Source organism: Lepidochelys kempii, chromosome 4 (assembly GCF_965140265.1).
Source record: "Lepidochelys kempii isolate rLepKem1 chromosome 4, rLepKem1.hap2, whole genome shotgun sequence".
NCBI classification, from domain to species: Eukaryota; Metazoa; Chordata; order Testudines; family Cheloniidae; genus Lepidochelys; species Lepidochelys kempii.
In genome coordinates this window covers 137,627,843-137,641,186 of record NC_133259.1, presented here as the reverse complement: position 1 = coordinate 137,641,186, position 13,344 = coordinate 137,627,843, and the positions used below count along the sequence as shown (strand labels likewise).

Here is a 13,344-nt window from a genome sequence, read left to right as displayed (position 1 = left end):
AGATAATGACTGATCGCTTTAAGATTGCATGGGAACAGGTGATATTTTTCCCCTCCTTTCCTTCGTTCCTTTTCTCCCCATCTGTCTTTTGTTTAATATGATACTAACAAGAGAAAGGAGCCAGATCATTTTGATATTCTTCTTTTTGTGTGTGTGTTCTCTTGAGAAGAATGCAGCGTGGTAGAATTCCAAACTTTGTTAGAGACAGGGGCTAAAGAGCTACAAAAACAACCCCAAAAAAGGGGCAAGGTGTCACTTCTTTTCCGCCCCGAGTGACCAGCTACAATTGGTGGCTTTGCAGAATTAGGCTTTAAACTGAGCTTCAAGAAAATTGTATTGGGGGCCTTGTATTGGGAACGGGGTGACTGCTGGAGATTTAGCTGATTGATTCTCATTTACACTAAGGCCCCTTTACATAAATGTGTAAGACATGTTATAATATTTACATTCACTTTAAAGCCTCTTTTCACTGCCAAAGAGGTGTAAAGGGGCCTTAGTTTAAATGGGAATCAGACCCTCAGATCCTGCTCCCTTTACAGACTTCTCCAAAGCAGGATCCAGTCACTTAGTACAGATTTCATCGATAGTTCCCTGTTGCAAATAGAGCATAAGGCTAGAGGGCTAGGGGCGCTGGAGAGAGATATTCAGTGAGTCCTCACACTAATGATCTATGTATTTGCTCCCATTGCTGATCCTAGCACCAGAGAAGGATTCCCCTCAGAGGCACAGAGGGAAGCAGCCTATTACGTACACTTTCCATCCACAGATCTACTTGCTAACGTTCCTCGCTTGAATGACATTTATCCTCTACTGCTTCCTTATAGAAACATCCTACGTAAGGAAGAGATCAGCTTGGGACCTGCTCCCTATGCAGGACGACTTCCGAGTCCAGACACTTGTGCGCTGCTTTTCCTTTCTTGGTTAGTTAGGAACAGTTTGTACATCTCGTTTCTGGGCGGGAGATGCTGAACACACAAATAGCTCAAGCTTCTTGCTGCTGATGATGAACAGGGAAAGAATAGTCTCTTGAAGTCTTTAACTGAAAGACCGGACATAACTACAAATTCTTAATAATCTCAGGCTTTAAATAAAGTTTCCTGGCTTTGAGATTCTGATTGGGGAATTTCCCCCCTTCCCCCCCAGATTTTGATTCTTTTTGTTCATTTTTCAGAGTTTTCTGACTTTCTTTTCCATTTTTTAATTTTTCCCTTTTGTTTCTCTCTTTTAAAATGTCCCTCTGGAAATTGTCTGGATGCTTGTAAGCCTCCCCCGTTTAAAAAAAAAAAAAAGTATGAATTCTTCCTCTCCTGACACCCTTCACTTTTATTCCACTGCCACAGAAATCTTTCTCCCAAATATCAGTCTTCTTTGCAAACCATCTGGCTTTTCTGCTGCCTAGATCTTCTGCACACAGCAGATAATTACTCGAAAGACGGGGCTGCCTTAGAATTTGTGCATCAGTGCAAGAATGCAACCCCTGTTATTCTGCATGCTATGTGGCCCTTTGTAAAATTAAAAAGGCATAATGAGAAATATCTTATTCTGCTCTGGAGGGGAAATAAATGAGACTGAATTCCCCCATTCATCTCAAATGAAAATGCTAACATAATCCAAGACAAGAATTGCAAGGTAAGGCAAGTAGGCGTACATATATTTTAAAGGGATCATGGCTTGAAGATGTTGCTGCAGTAATTTAAATGTTATATTATATACACACACACCCCAGATCCCTTGATAAAAAGCATTGCTGATGGGACAGCTTCAAGGAAATGCAGTTGCGAGGGAATCTGAAGAATTTAAACTTTGCTCGGAAAGTCCCTTTTAAAACCCAAGTTTGTCTGGGTGCAAATGCTGAGTGCATTGGGCTGTTAGTTCATTTGTAGCTGGGATGTGCTATTCATCCCGGTGTTACCTTGCATAGTTTTCCTGGTTTTCATCACTTTGCCCAGCTCTTTCCTACTCCCCTCCCCTCCCCTCATTACAAGCCTGGAAGGAAGGCTAAAAGCATGAATAGAGAGAGAGCGTTGAAGAGCGCTGGCTTTTACATTTCAGCTGAAGGGACAGCACGTGATTTTATATTAGCGACAGACAAAGGGCTGCAGACGCCCTGCTTTTTAACCCACCAAAAGGGGGACCAGGCTGCTTTTTCCTCTGCCCTAAATCATGCCTTGTTTACTTATTAAATTCTCGTCACAAACCAAGGGAAGCTAGATGTGGAATTCATTGTCTCCTTCAGTGCTGAAACGAGGCGCTCAAGATGCGTTGGATTCCTTGTGAGCTCCAGGATTGGAATGGGGTCGTTTGCAGAGGTGGGGGGGACGGCGTGGGCGGGAAACCCTGGTAGGTCTCTTCCGGAGAAGCCACAACCGGGCAGCTCAGGTGGCTACGTTCCAAAAGGCCCCCAACGAAATTTGCTCTTCATTAGTGTTTTTTATGAGCTGGGGATGAGAATCAGCTCCAGTCCAGCTTGGATAGTTCAGTAAGAACCAAAGAGAGCGAGAAGGGGGGGAGAGACAACTTCACTATAGGCAGGGGACTTGCCTTCCTCAATCCCACTTCATCTTCATCCCTGCTTCAAATGGGAAGGGAGCCAACCACCTTAGGCTGGGATCCTGCAGCGGGCAGACCCCTGCTTCCTGCACGGTGCTGCACTGAGTTAACGAAGCGTCGTTACCGGATCGGGTCCTTGCAGACCCTGCTTTCTCCGGCATCCAAGCCCGATGCTGCTAGAACGTCACTTCAGAGCACTGAGCTCACCGCTGCAAGCGGTCCCCACCCCATCGACTTCAGCAAGGCCAACGCACCAGAGTGAGCCCTGCATTCACTGATCAGCCTTTCACCCCCAGCCCGTATTCCGCACCTGCGTACCTTTAAGCACGTGAGTAGTCCTGTGAGACTTAAGCAAGGGTCTGAAGTGAAGTATGTGCTTAAGTGCTTTTCTGAGTACGGCTGTGGACCAGGAATCAAAGGCCTATGTGACGGCAGGGTCGGGCCCCAAATCAGGAACCTTTGGACTGAAGCCTATGGGGCGAGCAGGGTAAGTGGAGCAGAATCAGTCCCCAGGAGAGGTTAGCCCCTCGCGAATGGCTTGTTTTACACAATGACCTTGTCGCACGATTAATACCGCTTCTGCGTCCACACAGAGAACCAGATCCGGGGTTAGTGTCTAACCTGTGTAACGTACCCGCCACCCATAGCAGTGAAAGACACCGATGAGTCAGAAGGGGGAACGAAGCACAGTGTGCCAACCCATAAAGGCAAACCAGCAGACAAACACACACCATTTATCTCAGTCACCTACGGAAAACAAGATCCTGATGGCCTCCAGGCTGGGCTCTGTTGGACAAAGCTGAGAAAGGCAAAGACGGAGCACAGCCCCGTCACCAAACCTGCCCTGCTGTGCTAACCTGGGGGGATGAGAACAGGAGCGTCACAGTTGATTGCAGAGTCAGAGTAAGGGAGAGAGCAGGAGGTGGCTTGGTCCAGAGACACGTCGAGCAGCTTCACCTCCCTTTGACCGCAGCACCTCCCAAAATCCGGCCCGTCAGTGGAAGAATTGGTTGAAATTCTTTGAAGGAAATAAACAATTATTGGAAAAATAAACAGGCTTTAATCAAAAATGAATCTTTTTGTGAGTAATCTGTGGGGTTTTAAAAAACTTTTTCCATTTTTTCGACAAAACCAGAAAATGATTTTTTTTTAATTTTCTTTTCCCCATCTTCAATGCCAAAATAGAAAAGTGGGGTGTGTGTGTGTGAGAGTGAGAGAGAGACAGAAAACATTTAAAAAAACAATATTGTGGTTAAAAAACAACTGAATAAACTCAAAATTGTTCCTGTTCAGGGCTGGTGGAATGAAAATAATTTCAGATTTTTTGGATATATTTTTGGGGCAATTCTTCACCATGTTTCAGCCGGAGCTAATCCTTAGTCTCACACAACCTGGATTTCTCTAATAAGTGTTTATGTTTTAGTGGGTAAAAAAAGAGATGGAACAACCCCATCTAACCCTGCAGCAGAAACTCATGTGTCACTCACCTACAAGATAGTTTAACAGACACTAATTATTTCTTCATTTTACCTATGTCTGTGTTTCTGTCCCACATCCTCATTGTTAGTGAGTTATGGAAGGCCATTCCAACCCCCCTTCCAAAAATAAAACTAGTAAAGCATCCTTAAAAACAAGTGTGATTAGCAGGTAGGGGGTTGAGGGGGGAAGGAAGGTGTTAGATTTAAAACAAGAAACTTTATCCACCTTTCCAGTTAGAACTCAGGGAGAGAAATCCATGTCTAGCATCCTTGACAATCAAATTTTTACAGCAGCCAGAACTGCTTCTGCTGCATAAAGGTAGCTCATATATCTCAAACAAATGCTTATTTTTTGACAGGTAAAAAGAGCTGCAGAGATCCGAGCTAATCCTGCAGTATTAGCCCAAGTGTCGCTCATTGTGCTAACTGACATGCTAACTTGTGTGCTGAGCTCATCAGTTATCTCTTGCCTTCATTTCAGGGTATCCTTCCTCCCTTTATAAGTCCTGGAGTAGCCTCTCCCACTGTTTAGAGATCAGAAAGCAGTTCCAGTGCAAAGATGGTATCCCTGTGGCACCTAAGAGAAAGGAGAACAGGTGTTGAAACAGATCATGCAATGGGGATTAGCAGTTTAGCTTGTGTTCCGAAAATCATTCAGAGCAGATACCATTTGCCAGTGACAGCTTTTCTGTATCACCTACTGATGAGACTAATTTTCACTGGGTCGATTCTCATTTTTCCAACCTGATGGCTCTTTTTAAAACTACTCTTCAAACATGACTACTAACCCCTTGCTTTTCTGTAGCTTTTTGCATCTGAGGATCTCAAAGCACTTTGCAAACATTAATTCATTCAGGCCTCACAACCTACCCGGTGGGAGACAGGGAAGTTAACAAATAGCAGGACAATTATCAATCAAACACACCCATCTGTGTGAGAGAGAAAAAAGTACTGAATGTGGAACTGTATTTGGCGAATGTTTGTAAAGTGCTTTTAGATCCTCGGGTGAAATTTTACTGAATATAATAATCTGGGCATGCAGCATGGATAGGGCGTTGCCAGAATTTTGGTGTGAAAATGTATGCATTTATCCTTTCAGTCTATGCGGTGCCCTTATCCCTTAGACCCAGACATGGGAACAATTATATTTAAGAGCACAAGACACCCACATAAAATACCACAGCCTCCAAAATCCATTTACGTTCATTAAGACGGAAACCATATTCATCTCTCTTACCCTAGAATCTGCTTTCCCTCCTCCCAACCCCATCCTCATTCAATTTACCTGCCTGTTTGAAAGGTGGCTCTTCCCAGCTGATGCTCAAAGGATTGTGCTTGGCCCACCTAGCTATCAAATGACGGACAAATTAATTAGCTCTGAAAGAGGATGTGTCTCAAAGGCCGTCCACAGACACCTCAGAAGAGACAGCTTTGCTCCAAACAACTCCGCAGTTCTGGCTTCTTTGCTCCTTAGGCTGACACTTCAGCCAGACTTTTAGTTTTTGATTGACTGTAAATTGGCCAGACGTGGCCATGTCAGAATACAGGTAGGGATGCAGCTAATGAACTGGCTCCCTTCGGTTTTGGGGGGTTCTTTAATCTCCTTCGAATACATTCTCCCACACTCACTTTATCCCCTTTTTCTGGGGAATGGGTATTGAAACCTAAGAGACCTGGTAACCAAGGTAATTGTCTGATGAGGCAGGAGTGTATTTTAGGGAGGGCAGGAGACTTTCCCCTTTTCCTCACTGACTGTGAAAAATCCATTTGAATTGAGCAGGATTTGAAGAGGGATTGGCCGTTCACATGGAGAACAAGAATATCTAGAGTGATAACAGTTAATGCTGGCAACGAGCCTGTTGGCAGGGAGATAAAATGGTAGGTTTCAGGGAGTAAGCTGAGAGATCGGTTTAAGACCTAATGTGGGGGCCATTTATTCCACACCCACCCACTGCAGGGTTCTGACATGTTCCTTGGGCATCTGGCACTGGCCCCTGCCGGAGACACAATCAGTCACGGAGCTCAGGTCCGATCCAGACTGGCAGTTCCCATGTTTCCAATTTCAAACACTTTCTCTCTTCCACCGTCAGGCGGCAAAACACAGCGCGGGCCCTGCCTTCTCCACAGGAAAGTGCCTGGGAAAGAGAGTATTTAGCTGGAATAAAATATCACTTGCCACAGGGGCAGCTAGCTCTTCCCCTTGGCAGATCGAGGGCACCCACGCTCAGGCTCTTGTTGATGGCAATTCCTCATTGCCAGCAAAGGTTATATTTCTTGCCCACGCTGCTGCCCAAGACCCTGCCTGAATCTAGGGCCTGATCCTGCTAACGCACTCTTGGGCCCAGCACTTACGCCAGCGAATGCTCCCACTGGCTTCAATAGGATTTTTAGTAAGCGCCATGGCTGGTGGCGGTTGCAGCATCATGCACGTCCGCCTGGTGCATGCTGGGATGTCAGGGCAGCCACCCGGGGTGCAAACGCCTGGAATGGACATGATTTACACTGGGGCAGTGTGATTTACACAAGGGTTTGCACCAGCGCAGCTGTGCTGATGGCTAAGACCCCAACCCAGCTGACTTAAACGGCCAGGTAAGGGGCACGGGGTGAAAAGACGTCACGGTGAATAGGAAGGAGAGGGCTTAATGACCAAAGCGTTGGATCCACCCAGTAGCAATTCCTTGCTCCCCACTTCAAGAGCCGCAAGACCGGGGAGAGAAGAATGTTGCAGCCCGGAGCTGCTGCGTGGAGCCAAGAGGAGATTTTTGGCTCTGCGAGAGGAAATCTTCAGCAGCGTTATTTCTATTGAGGTGCTGCCCAAGGACCCGACAGGGCCCCAGTGTGCTCAGTGCTGCATAAACAAGTACCCTAAATGGGCGGAGTCTCAGAGAGAGATGGCTACATCTGCTCATGGCAGAGGGATATGAGAGGAAGGGTGGTCCAGGGGTCAGGACTCTTGGCCGGGACTTGGGAAATGGGGGTTCCTGGCTGTGTGCCCTTGGGTGCATCTCAGTTCCTCCTCTGTAACATGGGATAATAGCCCTGCCTTACTCGACAGCACTGGTCAAGACTGTGAGGTGCTCTGATGTTATGGTAAGAGGGGGCCAAGATATATCATGTGTGAGAGCATCACTCGGAGGTGGAGTTAAACTCCCAGTTTGCTAGAGGAGTTTATTTCGGGTCTCATTCCCCCCTGTTGTGGCTGGGAGGTTCTTGCTAAGTGTTGCCATTGGTCTCCCGTCTTTAAAGAAAATGAGAAAATAAAGACAACTGTCCCCCTTCGCCCACCCGAGGGAGCAGAGCTGGATTTAATTTCTTTTCCTTTTGTCGTTCGAGTTCAAAATTTCACTTCAATGGCTCTGCCTCCCCCATCCTGTCCTCTGCTTTTCTAGGACAGAAAAATTCCCTCTGTGCTTTTTATTTTTCCCTCCTTTGTTCTCCCATCATCCCATTTACGTGATTTATTGAATTATTTTCTCCTTGTTCCTTTGGGGTTTTTTTGTTTGGGGTTTGTTTTTTTTTTTTGGCTTGTCCCCACTCCATTGTGTTTTTGGTTTATTTTTTTGTTTGGTCATTAACAACGTCCCATCTTTGCGTGGGAGGTGTTTCAAGAACATTTCTTTTTGTTCCTTTTTGTTTTGAGCACCAGGCTGAGTCAGACAGATCCTGCTCAGATTAAAATCCACTCCTGTGCTCGGTATTAAGCACAATCCCACATGGTGCATGGGGTCCAGGGAACCGGCCAGATTAGAAGTAAATGGGGCGCACTCCCGGTTGGTGTAAATCTGTAGAGCATGATTGAAGTCAGCTGGTGTAAATTGGCATGGTTCCAATGCAGCCAACTAGCTGGAAATCTGTCCCATATTCTCTTACCATCCCGGACTGCTTTACAACAGGGTTCTGTGCAGGCCAGTGGATCTGCCTCCATGCAGCCTGGAACGGGTCGAATTTTTTCAAAGGAAAAGGGTTGGGTAAAAAAAAAAAAAAAAGCCCCTTTTCTGAAAATTAAAAAAAAATGTTGATTTTTTTCAAAAATTTTCCTGACATTTTGGTCCACCCCATTCGTGAAACGGTCGTGGAAATGTCTCAGGTATCGAAATTCAGTAATGGTTTCAATTTCAGTTAAAAAACAAAACAAAACAAAAAATAAAAAACGAATTCGTTTCCAAGCCAGAGAAACGACGTCAAACATTTCCAAAACCTGGTAAGCGCATCTTGGGCCCAGAGCTCTAGTGGATCCGACTGCATAAATCCACTGGCTGGCAGGAGATACAGTGTGAAAGTGTCCCTCGGAGAGAGGGGAGAAAATGGTGTTTGTAGAGTACCTGGCATGACGGGGCCTAGTCTGTGCCTTGGGCTCCTATCATTGTTGTAGCGCAAAACAATGTGGGGCCTGCACTTTCAGCTGGCTCTTATGCCGTTCAGGGATGGGGCTAGCAGAGCAAGAAATGGCCCCAGGTACACCAAAAAGATAAGCTCCCCCTCTCCCTAAACTCAAGGTTCCCCCATAAATTTTCTAGGCCCTGAATGGGAGTGAGTAGCTGAATCCCGCTGAGTAGCAGCAGCCTGATGGAAGCCTCGCTGGGTATTTGTGCCTGGTGCTGCTGGTGAGAGCCCTGCTATAAGAAGCAGGTAAGAGGGGCCGCCGACCAAGCTCTCATTCATATGGTAAAACACTCAGGCTGCCCTGTTGAAGCCAGACCCCAGCTGAAAAGTAGAGAGTGGGAGGGGACAAGAGTGTGTTTTCAGATTGGTTTTTGATACACAGCCTAGAATAAGGCACAGAGGAGCTTCTTTTAAGAGTGATGGCACTAAAATAGCCCTCTCCATTACACAGACACTAATAGAGGCTCAGTGCATTATTCCTATCAAAGTGCAATTTGCATTTACAAAGGACTCCTGGGAAATGATGGATGGGGAAGGAATGGAGAAAGCCTTGTAAAACTGAGCGCACTCGCCTGAGAGTAAATTTCAAGTACAAGGCGTTTTTTCTTACACCTTCCCCTCGGCAGAAACTCGTGACGTCTGCTTAAATGAACATTCAGCTTCTAGCCTTTCACCCCACAGCCCATCAATAAAAGACAGACGATCCAAGGAGAAGGATCCTCATTTATCTTCATTAGAACTCTGGCCAGCTCCTCTGATCACAACGTCAAAGTAGCCCAGGGATAGAACTGCTACTGTTCAGCTGGCTGGCTTTCATACCCACACATATACACAACTGTATTTGCAAATATTTACGGGTGGAGAACCTGCTTTTCACATCACAACCACCTGTCCTGGACAGAGGGAGAAAGATAAATTCATCAGCCAAGGATTCTGCTTGTACTACAGTCTCCAGGAATTAAAAGAAAAGAAAGAAAGAAAGAAAGAAAGAAAGAAAGAAAGAAAGAAAGAAAGAAAGAAAGAAAGAAAGAAAGAAAGAAAGAAAGAAAGAAAGAAAGAAAGAAAGAGCAAACAAAGGTTTATGAGTATGAAAGCTCCATCAGTCATATCTGCTTGATCTAAAGCCAGATTGCGAGGCGAGGCACCTTATTAATAACACCCATGTGAGGGAACATAAAATCTGCACATGGGCAAGGCAGTAAATTGCATATACAGCAGTTGGGGTGTGGGGAGTTGGGATGTTTTATTGCAGTAGGCTCTTTCCAGACGACTGTACCCCCTTCAGGAGTCCAATTTGTCTTGCGCACCCCAAGTTTCACCTCACTTAAAAACGACCTGCTTACAAAATCAGACCTAAAAATACAAAAGTGCCCCAGCACACTAGTACTGCCGACTTCCTCATTTTTACCATCTAATTCTTAAATAAATCAATTGCAATATAAATACTGCACTTACGTTTCAGTGTATCGTAATACAGAGCAGTATAAACAAGTCATTGTCTGTCTGAAATTTTAGTTTGTACTGACTTCACTAGTGCTTTTTCTGTAGCCTGTTGTAAAACTAGGCAAGTATCTAGATGAGCTGATGTAGCCCCTGGAAGAGCTCTGTGCACCCCTAGGGATACGCGTACCCCTGGTTGAGAACCACTGTTTTATTGGACCTCTCTCTGTGCCTAACTCACAGGATTAAGGGATTAGCCACAGGCTGAAGGAAAGATTTGGCAACACTTTATTTGCCATCCTTACCCCTTTCATTAATCATTATATCTCATCAATAACTGATGCTCTCTAGTTCCAACAAGAATTATTTCCGGAACGTTCTCTGGCCTATGCTATGCAGGAGGTCAGAGTGGATGATCGCAGTGGTCCCTTCTGGGCTTGGAAGCTCTGAACATAGAACTTGCTAGAATGAAGTAGGCCCATGATCCACCTAGGCTAGAATCCTGTCTCCCATAGCTGTAGAGGGAGCTACAAGAAACGCCACATGCAGGAAGCAGCTGTGGGATAATCTGCGTCCTCCCAACCACCAATAGTTTAAGTCTGATTTAAACCCTGAAGCATAAGGTTTAATATCTCTTCCAAAATGTGTCAGCATTCACTAAAACCACTCTGGACATTCTAGATATCCATATAAATATTCAATCCCTCTTTGAATCTTTTGGAACTCTGAAAAGTCTTTTGAATGTTTTTCACCTCAATGACATCCTGTGGCAGTGAGTTCCACAATCTAACGGGTCCCCACGTGACCATGGATTTCCTTGAATGGGTAGTGAATTTTGCCACCTTTCAATTTCACCGACTGTCCCCTCGTTTTTATATGCAGTGTTGTTGTAGCTGGGTTGGTCCCAGGATATTAGAGATACAAGGTGGGTGAGGTAATCTCTTTTTATGGACCAACTTCTGCTGGTAAAAGCTTGCTCTCTTTCACTTACAGAAGTTGGTCCAATAAAAGATATTACCTCACCACTTTGTCTCCCTTGTTCTTATGCTATGAGACAGGGACCCTAGTGGTTTCTGATCTACCTTCTCTAGACCATTCATCATTTTATTTACTTCTATCAGGTCTCCTTTTATTCATCTCCGTTCCAAGGTAACACTCCCACTCTTTCCAATCTCTTTCCTATCAGAGTTTTTCCAGGCCCCTGATCATTCTAGTCACCCTTCTCTGAACCCACTCTGCAATATATTTTCTAGGATGGGGTGACCAATTCTGCACACTGTATCAAGACAATGCCACACCATTAATTTATATAATAACATTCCAGTATTCTCCATCCCATTTGCACAGCCACTACCAGAAGGTGGAACTTTTGTGCAGGGGCAAATTTAACAGATCAGCATTACAGCAATTAAGTCATAGGGACAGATCCTGAACTGGTATAAATGAACATCACTCCATTGACTTCAATAAAGCAATGCTGGTTTACAACACACTGAGAATCTAGCCCATATCAGATGTGAGAAATTGAGGTTCACCGCCTTACCTGTGCTGGGCTAATGAAAGATCAGTCCTAAAATATATTCCTCAGGGCTCTGTCCTCAGAGATTAGGTTCCCATGACATCCCTGGGAGAGGAGCATTCTGCAGCAAAGCTCACCCTGTGGAAAAATCTTCCATCATGTATTTCCCTTGTAATACCATCCCGTTGTCTCAAGCATCATATCCTGGGCACCTAAAAGACACAACCCTAAACCAGTGGTTTGCAAACTTTTTGGGTGGAGCCCCTCCCACCTTTGAGTTACAATTTTTGGTTGTGCCCCCTTCAACCCAGACAAAAACAGACACTTGCAAAAGTAAGCCTGATAGCCGACTCATAAACCTAACAGAGACCTAACACAACTTTATTTAAAATTAGTTACACATCTAAGTTTCAAACACACAGATACTTACCCAGGGCACCGGCAAAGCTTCCTCAGCAACGGGCTGCTTCTACCTTGCGGTCAAGCTGCACTTGCTAGGGCAGGGCCAATACCTGCCCCTCTTCCCTCGGGTTTTCAGGGTGGGGAAGACATATGCAACGGTGTCTGGGGGCGGGGCCAGTATTGGGTGCAGAGGCCACGGCGGATGTCAGCACTGACCCACAGGCTGGGTGGCTTATTGCGGTGAGTCAGGGGGTGGAAGAGATGCTCCCTCTCTGTCTCCCCCCTCCCATGTGAACTGGCCCAGGCTGCCTGGCATTGCTGCTCTCCCCTCCCCCAAATGTTCCTCCATGCCCGCCTGGGGGGGGGGCGCCCCACAGTTTAAAAACCTCTGCCCTAAACTGGAGGGAGCTCATTCAAACGAGGCGCCAATGAAAAGGTCAGATCTGAGCTCCTCATCGCTCGCCCATAGCAAATGAAACGGATGATAAAGAGGGAGGGGGCCTAGCAGAGACAGATGTTCCTGTGGCTAAGATGCAGGCGCCACCTAGGACTCAGGAACTCCACGTTCAAGTCCCAGTTTTACCACTTACTTTCTGTGCGAGAGTCTCTTTGCACCCCGTGTGTAAAATGGGCAGAATAATCCTTCCAGTCTCCCACCCGTTGTCTAGTTGATTCATACTATAAACTCTTCTTCAGGGGAGGGGCAGTCTCTCACCCCACATACGTATGGAGCCTAGCAACCTGAGGCCTAGATCTCCTGGCATGGTTGTCACACAAATGAGAACTACCTGGCTGTGCGCACCCTGAGGAGGGACCAGGCTTATTTCAGAAGGTCTGAGGAGGGAGAATTATTTCCACTCACGCCCATACCCAGGCTTGGGCATGAGTCTCTGAATCAACTCCCCCACCCCCTCTCTCAGGCTCAGCCCGGAGCTGCATGAGGTAAAAGGTGTTTTCCATCCCTGACATCTAGGAGGCCATACTTTGTCACATCTTTCCTGGCTACTGATTAGATGTATGTTTGAACAAGGGTTTTTTCTTTGCAGACAGCACATAAAACATTGCTCCAGCCTGTCTGACTGAAGGTGACCTTTAGGACCGACTTGCTGGACATGACTGTGAATCCAAGAATTTCAGGCTAATAGACCTATCTGCACACAATGTACAACCTCACCATTCTTTCCTGTAGCCACTGGGTAACACTTTCTCCTGTTGCTTTTACTAAATACAACTGGGGTCATCTAGTTCTGTATCCCAGCTGTGGTGTTAACTAGAATCTGAATGCTTCAAGAGTGGGAGGTGAAGGGGGAAAGCCCATAATGCATCTGGCAAGTTGTGCAATGTTGTACATCGGGGGGCATTCCTTTCTGACATGATCAGTTTATGCTCTGAAGCAGGAGATTAGCAAATGCTTTACCCTGCTTTTAGTGTACGATCACCCAGCCTTTTAAAAATCCAACAATACACAAGTCTCTGACTTCCTGGGTCAGTGTAAATTCCACAGGCCCACGACATGCTGGATGAAGTAGTATCTATATAGTTTATTGCAGAGAAAGTTGAGAGGCCTCGATC

The 13,344-nt window shown here is 45.8% G+C and overlaps 1 long non-coding RNA gene across 2 annotated transcripts; it reads right to left on the bottom strand.

Moving 5' to 3' along the window:
- Positions 1-2,069: 2,069 nt before the first annotated feature.
- LOC140910901 (uncharacterized) lies at positions 2,070-11,440 on the bottom strand. 2 transcript variants are annotated; one of them, XR_012158789.1, is made up of 3 exons: positions 11,395-11,440; positions 4,499-4,605; positions 2,070-3,568 (listed from the first exon to the last, which is right to left on the bottom strand). It is a non-coding gene; the product is annotated as an uncharacterized lncRNA (long non-coding RNA). The 2 variants fall into 2 exon arrangements; XR_012158788.1 differs by lacking the exon at positions 11,395-11,440 and adding an exon at positions 5,314-5,478.
- Between the last annotated feature and the right edge of the window lie 1,904 nt (positions 11,441-13,344).